The sequence below is a fragment of the Neophocaena asiaeorientalis genome, unplaced genomic scaffold (assembly GCF_003031525.2).
Source record: "Neophocaena asiaeorientalis asiaeorientalis breed wild unplaced genomic scaffold, Neophocaena_asiaeorientalis_V1.1 scaffold657, whole genome shotgun sequence".
Classification (NCBI taxonomy): Eukaryota; Metazoa; Chordata; class Mammalia; order Artiodactyla; family Phocoenidae; genus Neophocaena; species Neophocaena asiaeorientalis.
Window position 1 is genome coordinate 697,680 of NW_020172727.1, and position 17,205 is coordinate 714,884.

The 17,205-nt window shown below is 42.6% G+C and overlaps 1 protein-coding gene across 2 annotated transcripts in view; it reads right to left on the bottom strand.

The window, feature by feature from the left end:
- REPS2 (RALBP1 associated Eps domain containing 2) overlaps positions 1–17,199 on the bottom strand; it is a 221,126-nt gene extending 203,927 nt beyond the window's left edge. For both annotated transcript variants that reach the window (XM_024740315.1, XM_024740314.1), the window contains exon 1: positions 17,185–17,199. The gene's annotated coding sequence lies outside the window, so the exon portion shown is untranslated. The remainder of the gene's footprint in view (positions 1–17,184) is intronic.
- Between the last annotated feature and the right edge of the window lie 6 nt (positions 17,200–17,205).

The following is a 17,205-nucleotide window of genomic DNA, read 5'->3' on the forward strand; positions in this document are numbered from 1 at the left end:
ACAAAAACTTGTACCAAAATGTTCATAGCAGCATTATTCATAATAGCCAAACAGGAGAAATAACCCAAATGTCCATCAACTGATGAATGGATAAATAAAATGTGGTATGTCCATACAACAGAATATTTCCGGGCCATAAAAAGTACTGGTACATGCTACAACATGGACGAACATTGAAAACACTGGTGGCCTAGATATATTGGGATTGGAGGTGACTGTTAGTGGGTACAGGGTTTCTTTTTGGGGTGGTGAAAACATCCTGGAAACAGGGTGTGGAGAAAAGGGAACCCTCCCACACTGTTGGTGGTAATGTAAAAATTGGTACAGCCACTACAGAAAACAGTATGGAGGTTCCTTAAAAAATGAATAATAGAGTTACCATATGATCCAGCAATCCCAGTCCTGGGCATATATACAGAAAAGATGAAAACTCTAATTCAAAAAGATACTTGCACCCCAATGTTCATAGCAGCACTATTTACAATAGCCAATACATGAAAGCAACCTAGATGTCCATCAAAAGAGGAACAGAGGACTTCCCTGGTGGTCCAGTAGGGTAAGACTCCACACTCCCAATGCAGGGGGCCCAGGTTCAATCCCTGGTCAGGGAACTAGATCCCACATGCATGCCGCAACTAAGAGTTCGCATGCCACAACTAAGAAGTCTGCAGGCCGCAACTAAGACCCGGCACAGCCTAAATAAATAAATAACAAAACACTGACTCCTAGGTAAGATGAGGTATAGATCCAGATGTACAGAGCCTCCCACCAAATGAAATGGAATAAACAAAACTTTTAAAAAAAAAAGAAAGAAAGAGGAATAAAGAAGATGTGGTATATATATACAGTGGAATATTACTCAACCATAAAAAAGAATGAAATGATGCCATTTGCAGCAATATGGATGGACCTAGAGATTATCATACTAAGTGAAATAAGTCAGTCAGAGAAAGACAAATATCATATGACATCACTTATACGTGGAATCTAAAAAAATAATATAAATGAACTTATTTATGACATCACTTATATGTGGAATCTAAAAAAATAATACAAATGAACTTATTTACAAAACAGAAACAGATTCACAGACATCGAAAACAAATGTATGGTTATCAAAGGGGAAAGGGGATAGGGAGAGATAAATTAGGAGTTTGGAGTTAAAAGATACACACTACTATATATAAAATAGATAGGGAATTCCCTGGCAGTCCAGTGGTTAGGACTCCACGCTCTCGCTGCCAAGGGCCCAGGTTTAATCTCTGGTAGGATCCCACAACCTGCCAGACACGGCCAAAAAATAAAAGATAAAATAAAATAGATAAATAACAAGGATTTGCTGTATAGCACAGGTAACTATATTCAGAATCTTCTAATAATCTATAATGGAAAAAATTTGAAAAAGTATATAAATATACTTATAACTGAATCACTTTGCTGTACACCTGAAACACACCATTGCAAAGCAACTATACGTCAACAACAACAAAAAATATTCTGGAACTACACAGTGAATATTCTAAAAACTGAATTGTATACTTTAAATGGGTAAGTTGTATGGTATGTGAATTACATCTCAATAAAGCTGTTATTTAAAAATTGGGGAAACGAGAAAAAGGAGAAAACATATTGCTTTAAAATAATTGCACGAATGTTCCAAAGTTGATTATGTTGAGTATGTTAAATCCAAAAGGATGAATGTAGAAGATACAATCTTTATCATACAGAGGATTTACTAAATTGAAATAGCACAATCAGCGCAGGTGGTTTAGTGAGGATTACTAAAGTATCAAATGTTTATGTTGGCTGATAGCCCAAAAGTAGAAAGCAATATAGTTAGAAATAAATAGAGCTGGGGGAATTACAATTACTGACCTAACGAAGGAAACATATTAACTAGTAAAATGATAAAATTCATTACGCTCCCTGATTTGGGAAGGGTTATGAATATCTGTTACGATAAAAACCAATATGGGTATAGAAAGAGAGCTGAAATCGAGTATATTTGAGATATGCCATAGCACAGGAAACTACGCTAGTAAGAACAGTAACAAGTAGAAGAGAGGAAAGTATAATACACACCAAAAGAGAACCTGTACATAAATCCCATCTGCTTTTATTATTCAATACAATCTCCCATTCTAGATGTAGAAGAATAAACAGCAGGGGTTGGCAAACTTCTTCGGTAAATACTCTAGGTCCTATGGGCTATATAGTGTCTGTGAGAACTACTCAGCCCTCCATTCTAGTGCGTATAGGCCACGGACAATATGTAAACATCTGAGTGTGGCTGTGTGCCAAGGAAACTTTGCTTACAGAAACTGAAATTTGAATTTCACGCAATTTGCATGTGTCAAGAAACATTATTTTTATTTTTTCCCAACCCTTTAAAAATTTACAAACCCTTCTTAGCTCATAAGCCATACAAAAAAATATAGGCAACAGGATGGATTTGGCCCATGGGCTGTGTTTGGCCGTCCCCTGGCAGAAGAATGCTTTCAGTATCAGAAACACTTCAACACACTGGCAAGCAGGAAGGAGCAATCAAGTCTTACATAGCACAGTACTTACTCACCAGAAACCAAAAGGCATACTAATAAGTATGCCACATCTGGAAAACAGTGACAAAAACCTTTCAGAATGTTTATGGGAATTAAGTGAGTTAATACACAAACAAAGTTCTAAGAATAGTACTGGGTACCCAGCAAGCCATTCACCAACTATTTCTGATATCATCAGCAAAAACATATTCATACTGACTCCAAGAGAAAATACAAAGGTAATGATTCCATTTCTGTAGTAGTACAATGCATATGAGAATTAGAGCAATAACTTTCAAGGCTAAAACTCCAAGCCATGGTATTTCTCGAGTCTAAAATTCTAAAAACTAGAGTAAACTTTATTTCAGCACTAGGAAGCTGTTATTTACACATAAGACAAATTTCTAGAAGGAAGGTGAGAGGATGACAAATGTTTGAGAGTTACCACTAAGAAATTGCCCAAAGGATTTTTTTCAAGTAAAATTCAAGATTAGGATCAAGAGTCCATCCTTGGCTACACATGAAACCAATGCTAAAACCAGCAGAGGAAACTGACTTTCATCAAGAATCTGTTCCATTTAAGAACCTGCAAGAAATGAGTATTTGATCAACAGCTCAGAACTCATCTAGTCCACCTGACCACGTGCCACATTTGGATTTATAAGGACAAGGCACTTAGGAAGAACCATTTGTTGAAGAATGAGAGAATTATACTACTTGCCCCCCACTCAATCTTGTGTTGCACACCCTGTAGCATCAACAGAAAGACTAGAGAAGACATTTCCTTATCACCATGAGAGGTGGCTTCAATCATATTTACCTGACATGCAAAGAAAGACATAATTCACAATACAGAGCACCACTACCCGCCCTTTACAGATTAAATTGCATTTTGAGAGAGAAGAGCAAATCAATACTCGTTTCTATTTCACAACCTTAAACAATGGAATGCTGACAAAGCACCCTGCTAAACACTCACCCAACCACCTGTCACCAACATCACCCTCGACACAAAGGGCTATTTTTATGTAGTACACTACTGAGGTAGATAATATCCCATTGCCATGGCAACAAGTTTTCCAGAAGATATGCTAGCCCATGAAGAAAGCAAAAAAAAACCAAGCTATTTCTTTGCATTTGAGTTTACTTTGCAGTATATGAGGAGGATTCTACGTTTTTTAACAGCCTTGGTTTGCTCAACAGGGCCTTGGTGAGTTTGAGCAATGCACAGAGAAATCCTGAGTCTGCGCGCACGTGCGTGCAGACACACACACACACACACACACACACACACACACACACACACACACACACACACACACACAGCTATTTTGGGATGAGGAAAAATCCCTACAGGAATCCTATCCTTCAGGGAAAGAAAAAAGCCAAACGAACACGAGGCCATATCCCTAAATATTATAATACACTTTCCACTCCCCTGAACTAACTCATCTCCAGTTCTAGGGTGCCGTTCCCACCATGTGCAGCCAGTCCTCACAGAAGCTCCCAGAGGCTCCATGGCTGCATGTTTCCCGGTGCCCTGAACAAGAACAAACACTGCAACCGGTGGAAATGCCTGCCCCACTCTGATCGAAAAGCACCCACTCGTACACACCCCCATAGCCTCAAGGCCTCCCGGGAGAAGTGAGAAGAAGCCCTCTCAGCCCTCCTGGAGGGCAGGGCAGCAGGCCGGCCCATCGCGAGTGGACTCCCACTCTCCCCACACCGGCTGTGCCCCCTTCTCCCGAGGATCCAGGGCTCTGGGTCCCAGCCCAGCTGGCACCCTGAGCTGGCTCTTCCTCCATCCGTCCCCCAGAGCCCCCTCCAGCCCCTCGGCCCACACTCTGCACAAGAGGCCAGCCTCCGTGAGCTTCCACATGCAGGCTCCCATGCCTCCGGCCTCCAGCACGGCAGCCAACAGGGGACAGAGCCGGCCACCTGTCCCTCAGCTCCCATCCCACGCCCTCCTGGCCACGGGGCGGCCAAAGACCATGCCCTTCCAGACCACTGTTCCTGCAGGCGAAGCACCCTTCGCAGCCCTGACAGCAACATTCCCGCCCCTGGCCCCTCAGAACCAGGGAGGCCGAGGCCGCCAGCCACCACTGCGCTCCACGCCTCCGCGCTCCTGCTCTCAGTCAACCTCTGGGCACACCACGCCTGAGGGACCCTGAGAACCCCAACTGCTGATGGCTTCCTTGGCCTCAAAGTTGAATCGGCCTGGCCCCGAGACTGTCCCTTGTTCTGCTTCACCCTACCACAGAAGCACCTCAGAAACGGTCCAAACCCTACTCAGACACGTGCCCACATGATCACCGCTTCAAGCGAGAACTCCCACACTTAGACAGAACTGCCATGGAAGCAACAGCCTCTCCACTGAGAGGTCATCAGGAAACCCCCCTTTCTTTTTTAGTTTGCCTCTTTAACAAAGACGGAATTCCATAACACGACACTGTAAATTAACTATATTTCAATAAAATGAATTTTTAAAACTTTTTTTTAATTTAAAAACAAAGACTGAATCCCAACCCAGATAATTCTTTAAAGGACTACTAGAAGTCACTTATCTACGTGACTGTGGGCAAGTTACTGAACCTCTGCGCCTCTGTTTTGTTTTCTTCGAACTGAGGATGATAATACCTAACCTAGTGGCTTGGTTGTGAGAATTAAATGACATGAGCGCTCTACAAGTTATAGGACGAGGCCAAGTACATGGTAATCAGTTAATAAACGGTAGCGGCTACCACGACTGTATATATGTGGACACCATATATCTACAACCAGAGTAGATTTTGCCCCAGGGGCATTTGGCAATGTGTGAAAACATTTTTGTGGTTTATTTTTTAAAGGTTGCTTCTCTTTTTTTCTTTTTATTTTTTAATATTTATTTATTTGGCTGCACCGGGTCTTAATTGCGCACATGGGATCTTCGTTGAGGCATGCGGGATCTTTTTGTTGTTCTTGTTGTGGCATGCGGGCTCTTAGCCGTGGCATGTGGGATCTGCTTCCCTGACCAGGGATCGAACCCAGGCCCCCTGCATCGGGAGTGTGGAGTCTTAGCCACTGGACCACCAGGGAAGTCCCTGGAAACATTTTGGTTGTAACAACTGGGGAAGGGACAGATACTAACATCTAGTGAGTAGAGCCCAGGGATGCTGCTAGACATCCTACAATGCATAGGACAGCTTCACTGTAAAGAATGATCTGGCCCAAAGTGTCAATAGTGCTGAGGTGGAGAAACCCTGATCTAGAACAAAGAATAAGTTAAAAGAAGCTAAACATCCACGTGCTAATTTCACTGCTTCACTTCCATTGCCATCTCTCAGTAATAGGACCATAAAACCACCAGAGCGTATGCAAAGGACAGGAGTTAAAACATTTTTAAATAATTTTAAAGAGAGCCTAAAAAAAAAACAAACTCAAAAGGCAAGCACATCAAACATCTCCTGGGGCAAAAAGCTGTTCATGTATAATCATCTGTTTTTCACAAGGCTGACCCTGAACTAAGGGAGAAACAAAGAGATCACTGTATTAAATATGTTCTTTTGAAGGCAGCAGGGGCAAACATTATGCATTTAAGAAAGCCTGCTTTGAAAAAACAAACAATTCTTAATTGCTGGCATTTATGGGATTTACTTCAATTAGTCAGTAAATTAACACAGGTGAAACACTTAATCACCCCCAGGAGGCTGAACAAAAATATTTTTCTGTAAACTGAGGGCAAAGTGTTACAAATGAATTAAGTCAAAGCAAACATTTACTACTAGCCTAATATTAATAGCCTCTCCTGGTCCTGAATTAAATTATGAGGATAGCTGAGTTTCTCCAGTCTGTAAAAATCACTTTTTCCTGTAAGTCCATGTTCTAGCCAGCCTCTGAAGTAGAGATAATAGTGGTAAATAAAACAGGCCCAATAGCCAGCTGGCGCGTGCTCCAGAGGGGCTCTCTAGAGTGAAGTGAGATTGAGAGGGCCAGACAGAAAGGTCAAGAGCAGAGACGGTTCAGAGCTGGAACTGCAGCACGGACTTGAGGGTGAGGTCCTGGAGGAAGCAGCTGAGCATCCATTCACTCTGGGCTTCCTTCCCCCTTACAGGACAGACAGGGGAGGAGGGGGGAACAAGAGCCTTATGGAATCTCATTCCTGACCCAGACTTGCCAGCACTGCTGCTACCATTCTGACTTTGGAAACAATTAGCTACGTAGAACCGGAATTTCTAGACACCTCACAAGTCTTTCAAGCAGGGCTTCTTAACCACTTTTGTGCTTTGGACCCCCCTTGGGCAGCCTGCATTGACCTCTTCTCAGAATAAATTTAAATGCATAAAAGTAAACACTTAAAATACACAGGATTACTGTATAGCACAGGGAACTCTACTCAATGCTCTGTGGTGATCTAAATGGGAAGGAAATCCAAAAAAGAGGGGATATATGTATACATAGAGCTGATTCACTTTGCTGTACAGTAGAAACTAACACAATATTGTAAAGCAACTATACTCCAACAAAAAATTTTTTTTAAATATACAGGATTATTGGGAATTGCCTGGCAGTCCAGTGGTTAGGACTCGGCACTCTCACTCACAGGGCCCAGGTTCGATCCCTGGTTGAGAAACTAAGATGCTGCAAGCCGAGCAGCGCGACCAAAACTAAAATACACAGGACTGTAAACAAAATATATTGAACTACAGCTATCAAATATTTAAAAAAACAAGTTTGTGGTGGAAATACATGTGTTTATTAACACAATGATAAGATCAGCCAGTGTCTACAGCAGGGGTCCCCAACCCCCGGGTTCCTATTAGGAACCAGGCCACACAGCAGGTGAGTGGCCTGCAAGCAACTGAAGCTTCATCTGCTGCTCCCCGTCACTTGCATTACTGCCTGAGCCATCCCCCACCCACCCCCAGAAAAATTGTCTTCCACAAAACCAGCTCCTGGGGCTTCCCTGGTGGTGCAGTGGCTGAGAGTCCACCTGCCAATGCAGGGGATGCCGGTTCGTTCCCCTGTCTGGGAAGATCCCACATGCCGCGGAGCAGCTGGGCCCATGAGGCATGGCTGCTGAGCCTGCGCGTCCGGAGCCCGTGCTCCGCAACGGGAGAGGCCACAACAGTGAGAGGCCCGCGTACCGCAAAAAAATAAATAAATAAAATTTAAAATAAAAAACAAAAGTTCTATTTCTATAAGTGATCAAGTCACAGGAATTGCTAATGCTACTGTGGTTTATTGCCTACAATGCATAATAGAAGGAAATGCTCAATATCAGTTAGGGGTCAGTAAAAAGAAAACTGTATTTTTTCCCCACATCTAAATTCAAAGACCCCTCAGAGCTGGACCCAGATTAAAAAGGCCTGCTTTATTCTGTGCAGGAGCGAGCATGCACAGCATTCACATCTGCTTTTCCACTTTTTTTCCCGCCTCCTACTAGTTAAGAGGAAAAGCAAATTGTCTAAAGACTAAAATTGAAAATAATGCCTAAGAAGATTTGCCAGTCCTACTTGGCATAAGAAAATGAATTATGCATGAAAATGTTTTTTTAAAGACAAAGAAATTTGACATGAGTGGCTGAGCAAAAATATATCTATTCTGACCCCCCAAAGCTAACCAGAATAATTTTCTGCTTCAGAAAACTCTGGAAGGCAAGCGTGGTAGAAAGATCCTAAGGTGACCCCCCTTCCAAAAATTCTCACCTCCTGGTAATCTGTGCTTTTTTATAATCCTCTCCCCTTGAGTGCAGGCAGAACCTGTGACTTGCTTTGAACCAAGAGAATATGGCAAGGTGATGGGATGTCGCTCACCTAAGGTGACTGGAGAAAGTGAATCTCCTGCTGGCCTTAAAGAAGCAAACAGTCATGTTGTGAACTGCCTATGGAGAGGGCCATGTGGCAGGGAACTGCGGGTGGCCTCTAGGAGCTGAGGGCTCCAGTCCTAAAATCACAAGGCACTGAATTCTACCAACAACCATGTGACCTTAGAAGAGGTCCCCAGATGCAAAGAGGAAGGCCACCTGGCCAATGCCTTGATTTCAGCTTTGTGAAACCCTGAGCTGAGGACCCAGTTAAGCCATAGAAACAATTAGTAACAAACATGTGTTGTATTAAGCTGCAATTTACATTTCTGGAAATTCATTCCAGAGCAATAAACAACTAGTGCAGTAACCAAAAGACGGGGTGACCTACCATCCAAGTTTGCCTAGGACTGTCTTCGTTTGAAAACGGAAAGTACCATGCCCTAAGAAACAACTCAGTTCTGAGCAACCCAGGTTGGTTGGTTGCTGCTATGGTCTGAATATGTATGTCCTCCCAAAATTCCTATGTTGAAATCCTAATGCTCAGTGTGATAGTATTAGAAAGTGGGGCCTTTGGGAAGTGCTTAGGCCATGAGGGTGGAGCCCTCATGAATGGGATTACTGCCTTATAAAAGAGGCTCCAGAGAGATCCCTAGCCTTTCCCATCATGTGAGGACACAGTGAGAAGTCACAGGTTATGAACCGAGAAGGGAACTCTCACCAGAAGGCAACCACGCTGGCACCTTAGTCTTGGACTTTCAGCCTCAAAAACTGTCAGAAATAATTGTCTGTTGTCTATAAGCCACCCAGTCTGTAGTATTTTGTTATAGCAGCCAGAATGGACTAAGGCAGTCGCCCACTAATAGACGTGTACTGAATAATATAAATACAAAATACTAGACCCTTTGCCTATAGGAAACAAACAGAAAGTTTGAAAAAACCTGGAAAGGAACCAAACCCTCTTTTAAAAGTTACCAGTAATTAGCAAAACAACTCAAGGGAATTCCCTGGCGGTCCAGTGGATAGGATTCCAGGCTTCCACTGCCAGGGAAGGCTGAGGGGGTGGGCGGTGTCAATCCCCAATCGGAAACTAAGATCTCGTAAGCTGTGTGGCACAGCCTTTAAAAAAAAAAACCTCAAGATTTCCTCAAAACCAATTTTCTATACCCTTAAAGTAGAGCATTCCCCAGTTATGTGTGGGAAACTAGGACAATGTTCAAATCCAGCTTGCATTTCTAGTCTTCACGTTGTTTTTCAATTTCCCTATTGGTTGCCCCAGATGATTTATTTTAAATCAGTACTCAAACATCATTACCTTAAAGACTGGCAATGGCTCAATGATATGAAACCATCATTCACTCTTTTTTTTTTTTTTTTTGCGGTACGCGGGCCTCTCACTGTTGTGGTCTCTCCCGTTGCGGAGCACAGGCTCCGGACGCACAGGCTCAGCGGCCATGGCTCACGGGCCCAGCCGCTCTGCGGCACGTGGGATCTTCCCAGACCAAGGCACGAACCCGTGTCCCCCATATCGGCAGGCAGACTCTTAACCACTGTGCCACCAGGGAAGCCCCCCATCATTCACTCTTGCCATTTAACCATAAGCCACAGGTATTAAACCCATGCATGTTCCCATCCCCTCTGACCACCCCCAGGTTCCCTCCTTAAAGATAAACCCTATGGAATCATATGATGTCTGAGACTTGCTTCAGGATAAAAGAGGGGGCAAGGAACAAGGTAGGAATGCAGATGGAATGGAATTGACCGAGTATTGATGGTTGTTGAGCAGGGGTGGCAAGTGCAGAGGAGTTTAATGTATTAGTCTATCTGTTTGCTTGTTTCCATTTTTTTAAAAATTAGAAAAAAGCAAGCCTATGACACCCTAATCAATTAACTGTACTGTAACACTATCAACAATACCAGTGTGCTTTCTCTATCTAAGAAGGCATTTTGAATGTTTGTACATGTTTAGAACAGTTCCCTAGTCATGTAACATTCTATATATATATTTTTAAAAATGCCACCTACTTTCCATAAGCATAAAGGTCCCTACAGCCATTGGGACTTCCCTGGTGGCGCAGCAAGAGAAGCCAGCGCAACGAGAAGCCCGCACACCGCAACAAAGAGTAGCCCCTGCTCGCCGCAACTAGAGAAAGCCCGCGCACAGCAACGAAGACCCAACACAGCCAAAAATAAATAAAAATAAATTTATTAATAAATAAATAAATGAGGCACTGTAAGAGCAGGTAATGAAGATTTTTTAAAAAGAAACATAAATGAACTACAGCTACCTGTGTCAACAAGGGCAAACCTCAAAAACAAAACAATGAGAGGAAAAGCAAGTTGCGGAAGGTTACAGAGTACTATACTCCTCCTTCTGAGTTGAAAAGCCATACAAAACAATTTATCATTTTAGTGACACATGTGTATATATATACATGTATGTACACACTATATATATACACACACATATAGCTATAATAAAAGTACAAAAACTTTTCAAATCATGCACACCAAATTCAGGACAGTAGTAACCTCTGAGGTGAGCAGGAAGGGGAATGGGACCAGAGAAGGGGTCACAGGAAACTTTCACACTAACTGGGCTGTTTTACTTCTTATGCTGAGTAGTGGGTACACACTTATTGTTGGGTAGTCCTCTAGTTTTACACACCAGAAATTTTTTTTTATAAGAGTTAACAAGGTACTATTATGCAAATGTCCTCCTTTTAACCAGACAATGGTATGGCTCTGGAACTTCCTTTATCTGCTGGCATTCATTCTCTTTTACAAAAAAAGAACACTGTTTATCTCAAAAGCACATATTCCAAGTTACCCTTTTAGCATGCTGGCCTCTATCTCCCTAAAGCATATGCTACAAAGGGATATGATATAAAGATGTAAAAACAGAAAACTGTTTCATTTGCATTAAAAAAATAGTTCTGGCTAATAATCCAACTACTGGAAGAAGTTCACAAGAATTTTGTCTTTTGCCTATAGTTGTTTTTAACGATTAAACAGTTGCGTCAAAGAATTACAAGAAAACCCTTAAATATGAGTTCTTCCCAAAGGTGAGTCCGTGCGCAGGAATTTTTTAAATATCCTCTACTTCTCCTAGCTTTGTTTTACTTCTTTTCCTCAATCAAAGCCACTCAAACAATCAGACATTACTTACTGGCTTTTTTCCCATTCAATAATTTCCCCTGATAATACGAAATCAACAGTGTTTCATAACTATTTCCCTTAAAGTCTAAGAGTTAACTGTCAAGTCAGCGAAAGACAAATAATGTATGCATGATCTCACTTTTATGTGGAATCTAAAAACAAACCAACCAACAGAAAACTGGAACTCATAGATACAGAGAACAGATTGGTAGTTGCCAGAGGTGGGGGTGAGTGAAATGGGTGAAGGTGGTCAAAAGGCACAAACTTCCACTTATGGGACCTCCCTGGTGGTCCAGTTAGTAAGACCCCGCCCTCCCAATGCAGGGGGCCCGGGTTCGATCCCTGGTCGGAGAACTAGATCCCACATGCATGCCCCAAATAAGAAGTCCACATGCCACAGCTGAAGATGCCGCATGCTGCAACAAAGGATCCTACATGCTGCAATGAAGATCCCACATGCCGAAACTAAGACCTGGCCCAGCCAAAATAAATAAATATTAAAAAAAAAAAACTTCCAGTTATAAAATAAGTAAGTCCTGGGGATGTCATGTATAGCATGGTGACTAAAATTGATAATACTGTATTATGTATGTGAAAGATGTTGAAAGTAAATCATAAAAGTTCTCATCACAAGAGAGAAATTTTTGTTAACTATGTTTGCTGATGGATATCAGCTAGACTTACTGTGATGATCATTTCGCAACACATACAAATATTGAATCATTATGTTATATACTTGAAACTAATACATCATATGTCAATTATATCTCAATAAAAAATATTATCTGAAAACAGTTAACCATATAAAAATGAAAACTGGGGGCTTCCCTGGTGGCGCAGTGGTTGAGAGCCCGCCTGCCGATGCAGGGGACGCGGGTTCATGCCCCGGTCCGGGAAAATCCCATATGCCGCGGAACAACTGGGCCAGTGAGCCATGGCCGCTGAGCCTGCGCGTCCAGAGCCTGTGCTCCGCAAGGCGAGAGGCCGCAGCAGTGAGAGGCCCGCATACCGCAAAAAAAAAAAAAAAGAAGAAAAAAGAAAACTAATTATAATGACTACTTGAAATATGCAAAGCATTCTCAAAGACTAAGACACCATCCTGAAAGACAGATATTATAAAGGAGTCTATATAGTTTGTTAATTCATTACATCAAGCAGAAAACTTGCCAGTTTAAGGTAGATACTTTTGTTCTAGCTGTTATATTTTCTTACTCAAGCCCTAAAAAATAAAAACATTTGCACTGCGGGACTTCCTTGGCGGTCCAGTGGTTAGGACTCAGCACCTTCACTGCCAAGGGCCCGGGTTCGATCCCTGGTCAGGGAACTAAGATCCCACAAGCCCCGTGGCAAACAAGCAAGAAATAAATAAATAAATAAAACATCTGCTTTGGAATGTAAGCTCTGTGAGGACAGGGGTTGTGTTTGATTCACAGCTGTAACCTCAGCATCTAGAACAGTGCCTGATGCACAAAAGAAACTCAGATACCTCAAATACACATCCAACCCAAGTCTATGCATTCTAGTAAAATGCTGGCCTTTCAATACCAATGAAACACTTCACAACCTGGGAAACCAATCACTCTAACATCTATAGCTCTTTGTCTTGAAGTATTAAACAAAAACTATTTACCTGTTTCTCAGACATCCATATTTACTTTTTCTAATTTCAGTGTTTTACTCTAACATTTTTGTACCTAGTACTAGAATCCTGTTTTAAAATAAATCACGACTTCCCTGGTGGCACAGTGGTTGGGAATCCACCTGCCAATGCAGGGGACACGGGTTCGAGCCCTGGTCCGGGAAGATCCCACATGCCGCGGAGCAACTAAGCCCGTGAGCCACAACTACTAAGCCCACGTGCCACAACTAGTGGAGCCCGTGCACCTAGAGCCCATGCTCCACAACAGGAGAAGCCACCATGATGAGAAGCCCACACACCACAACGAAGAGTAGCCCCACTTCGCCGCAACTAGAGAAAGCCCACGCGCAGCAACGAAGACCCAACACAGCCATAAATAAATAAATAAATAAATAAATTTATTACAAAATAATAAAATAAAATACATCAACACCTCTCTATAAAGAGACCAAAACGCCTTTCAAAATAAGCTATTATGATGCACTAAAATATAATCCAAGACAGAAAATAAGCATATGGAAAGATCCTAAACATCATATGTCTCTAGGGAATTGCAAATTACATCAACAAGATACCACTATATACCTATGAGAATGGTGAAAATCTAGAACACTGACAACACCACGTGTTGATGAGGATATAGAGCAAGAGGACCTCTCATTCATTCCCGGGGGATTGCAAATGGTACAGCCACTCTGGAAGACAGCTTGGCAGTTTCTTACAAAACTAAACTCACTCCTACCATATGATCCAACAATCACACTTACTGGTATCTACCCAAAGGGGTTGAAAACTTAAATGCACACAGATGCTTACAGCAACTGTATCCATAACTGCCAAAACTTGAAAGCAACCAAAATGTCCTCCAGTATGTGAATGGATAAATTGTGGTACATCCAGACAATGGAATATTATTCAGCACTAACAAGAAATAAGCCATCAAGCTATGAAAAAACATGGAGGAATCTCAAGTGCATACTACTAAATGAAAGAAGCCAATCTGAAAAGATTACATACGGTGTGATTCCAACTATACGACGTTTTGGGAAAAGGCAAAACTCTGGAAACAGTAAAAAAGATCAGTGGTTGCCAGGGTTTGGGAGTAAGAACAAGGGACGAATAAGTAGGGCACAGAGGATTTTTAGGGCAGTGAAACTACTCTGTATGATACTACAATGATGGATACATGTCATTATACATTTGTCCAAAACCAAAGAATGTACATCACCAAGAATAAACCATAATGTAAACTATGGACTCTGGGTGATTACGATATACCAATGCAGGTTCACCAATTGTAAAAAATGTACCCCTCTGGTGGGGTGTTGATAATGGGGGAGGCTGGGCATGTGTGGGGCAGAGTGTATATGGGAACTCTGTGTACCTTCCCCTCAATTTTGCTGTGAACCTAAAACTGCTCTGAAAAGATAAAGTCTATTAAAAATATATATATATGTATTTCAACTGAAAACAAAATCCCTAAGATAACTCACTTCCATAACAAAGTAATAGGTATAGTGGTTTATTTTTATTCCAAGGAGGAGACAAAGTAAAGTATTTTTATAGAACATTTGCTTCAGGTAAGATTTTCAACCTTCCTGGAACATTATGGTAATCTTAACTGTATGCTTATTAAAAAGAAAAAAAATCTGTTACCATAGAAACTACCAGGGCTAGTTAATGACTCCATGACTTGGGCAGTTATACCTGTTGGGTCACTTAATTAAACTTACAGGTTCCTGTTTAACAGAGAAAGGCTAAAAACATCTACATCTGTTTAAAGAAAGGCTAAAACACTCATGGGGTAGTGCAAATCAGGATAAATGGAGTGCACGTGTGTACTGGGAGCACGCACACCCAGACACACCACACCACACACCGCCAAAGTGGTCAGTAAAAATTAGGTGGCTGCCGGCTGCTGGCTTTGGTTTGAATCTCTTCTGATTACATTTCTCTGTCCAGGATGCCTTTGATGTTCATGTTCACCTGTACGAAGAATATTGGGTTACTGCATTGCGTTAAGTTAATGGGGAAGGATATATTTTGTTTTGCTGGGCTGAATAAGGGAGCTTTAAAGCTCTGAGAGATTTACCACAAGCAATATTCTAGGGATGTCCCCTTTTGCCAGCATCTTTTGCAAGCAGGTTTCGACTAGACATCAAGAATATAATCTCATCCATACAATGGCACTGTGCCTTGAGTTCTTTTTAAATCTTAAACACCTCAAGGGAGCATAAGTTCTAACACCAGGAAAGCCCCTTCCCCAAGTCCTTAGGAGAAGTCAACCAACATAATTCATATTTAATATGCCCACCATCTCTTATCACACTCCATATATTACTGACAACAAAATAAGCCTTAACAGGTGCCCAGCTGTCACTTACTTGCTGTGTGGCCTCAGTCACTTACTCCTCTTTCAGTTGAGAAACAGCAACAGCATTTAATAAATTTATTATGCTTGGGAGTATTCTGAGGGCCTCATGTAATAGCTGTGGTTTGTGTTTTAAAATACTGACTTTTCCTCTACCTGGTCTAGCTTAACTGCTCAACAACAGAGGCTGAACTGTCTCCATAGCAAGGACTTCTTAAGGGACAAACAGCCATGTTAAGGTCTGTGAATACTAATTACATTTTCAGAAATCTTGAATTCTGAAAAGTGAGAGATTACAGGGTGGCTAAACTTATGCTCACAAACAGACAGAGTGTATGCATGCCCCAGAAGTATAAAATGCAGTCAAGTGATTAAAAAAAGTCTACACACACAATGATATTATAAGTGAACCATAAAACCCTCAATACTCCTTTGGAACTGGATTTTAAAATACCACTCCCCACTTGAAATATACAACTGATGTTAACGTTCATACTGACTCCAGCTTTTAAGAAAAGGTTCATTTCACATTTGGGGCCTGATATTAAGAATCACCAGGCTTCCCTGGTAGTTCAGTAGTTAAGAATCCGCCTGCCAATGCAAGGGACACAGGTTCGAGCCCTGGTCCGGGAAGATCCCACATGCCGCGCAACAACTAAGCCCGTGCGCCACAACTACTGAGCCTGCGCTCCACAGCCCGTGAGCCACAACTACTAAGCCCATGCTCCACAATTACTGAAGCCCGAGTGCCTAGAGCCGATGCTCTGCAACGAAGAGTAGCCCCAGCTCACAGCAACTACAGAAAGCCCGCATGCAGCAACGAAGACCCAATGCACCCAAAAATAATTTTTTAATAGTCATTAATTCTAAAAAAAAAAAAGAAAAGGAAAGCACAAAACAAAAACAGTATCTACTGTGCATCATCCGCCTCCTTTTTCAGGTACGGAGCAGCCAAAAGGATGTAGCTATGACACAATTACTTTGTAACTCTATTTCAAGTCCAAATAATGATAAGATGGGAAACTACAACTGTCCCCCACGGTGGACGTCTGGGGTCACCTCTAGCCCTAAATAGGGAGCTTGTCTCTGCCTTGACAGACGTCCTCTTGCAGCCCTGTGTCCCTGTTCTGCAATTTGTCATTAGGCTTTCCAGTTTAATTCTAATATGCAGAAATATGTTACCGGGCAAATATAGATAGTAGATACGTATATATTACAAGTAGTATATAAAGCGGACAACATTCAGTGGTGGGCCCCCGGCCCTACAGACAAACACATACCCTTCAAGTTCCAATCCTGCAAGCGCCCACCCACCCAGGAGAGGGAAGGGCAGGAGCCTCGAGCAGAGGTTAAACCAGACATGAGCCAAAACAAACACCACTTCCAGAACAAGGCAAACTTTGGGTCTGGGAGGCTGCAGAGCCCCAGAAACGGCCGGGGAGAGGAGGGAGTGTCCGTCAGCCTCAGGGGAGGAAGATGAGGAGCGCACCCAGCATTGCTGAGCTGCGGAGGAGGCTGGTGTCCCCTGGGGGACAAGGGCGTCGCCGCCATTCCCGGCTGCGAAGCCCCTCTTCTCCGCAACCTGGCCAAGGCCTCCGGGTGCCTGTCGGCAGCCCTGTCGCCCCACCCCGCCCCCCTGTCCCCGTAGAAATGGTCCCCACAGACCCACAGGGGCAGGGGCGCGGGGACCTACCTGGTGCAGCGTCTCGGCGGG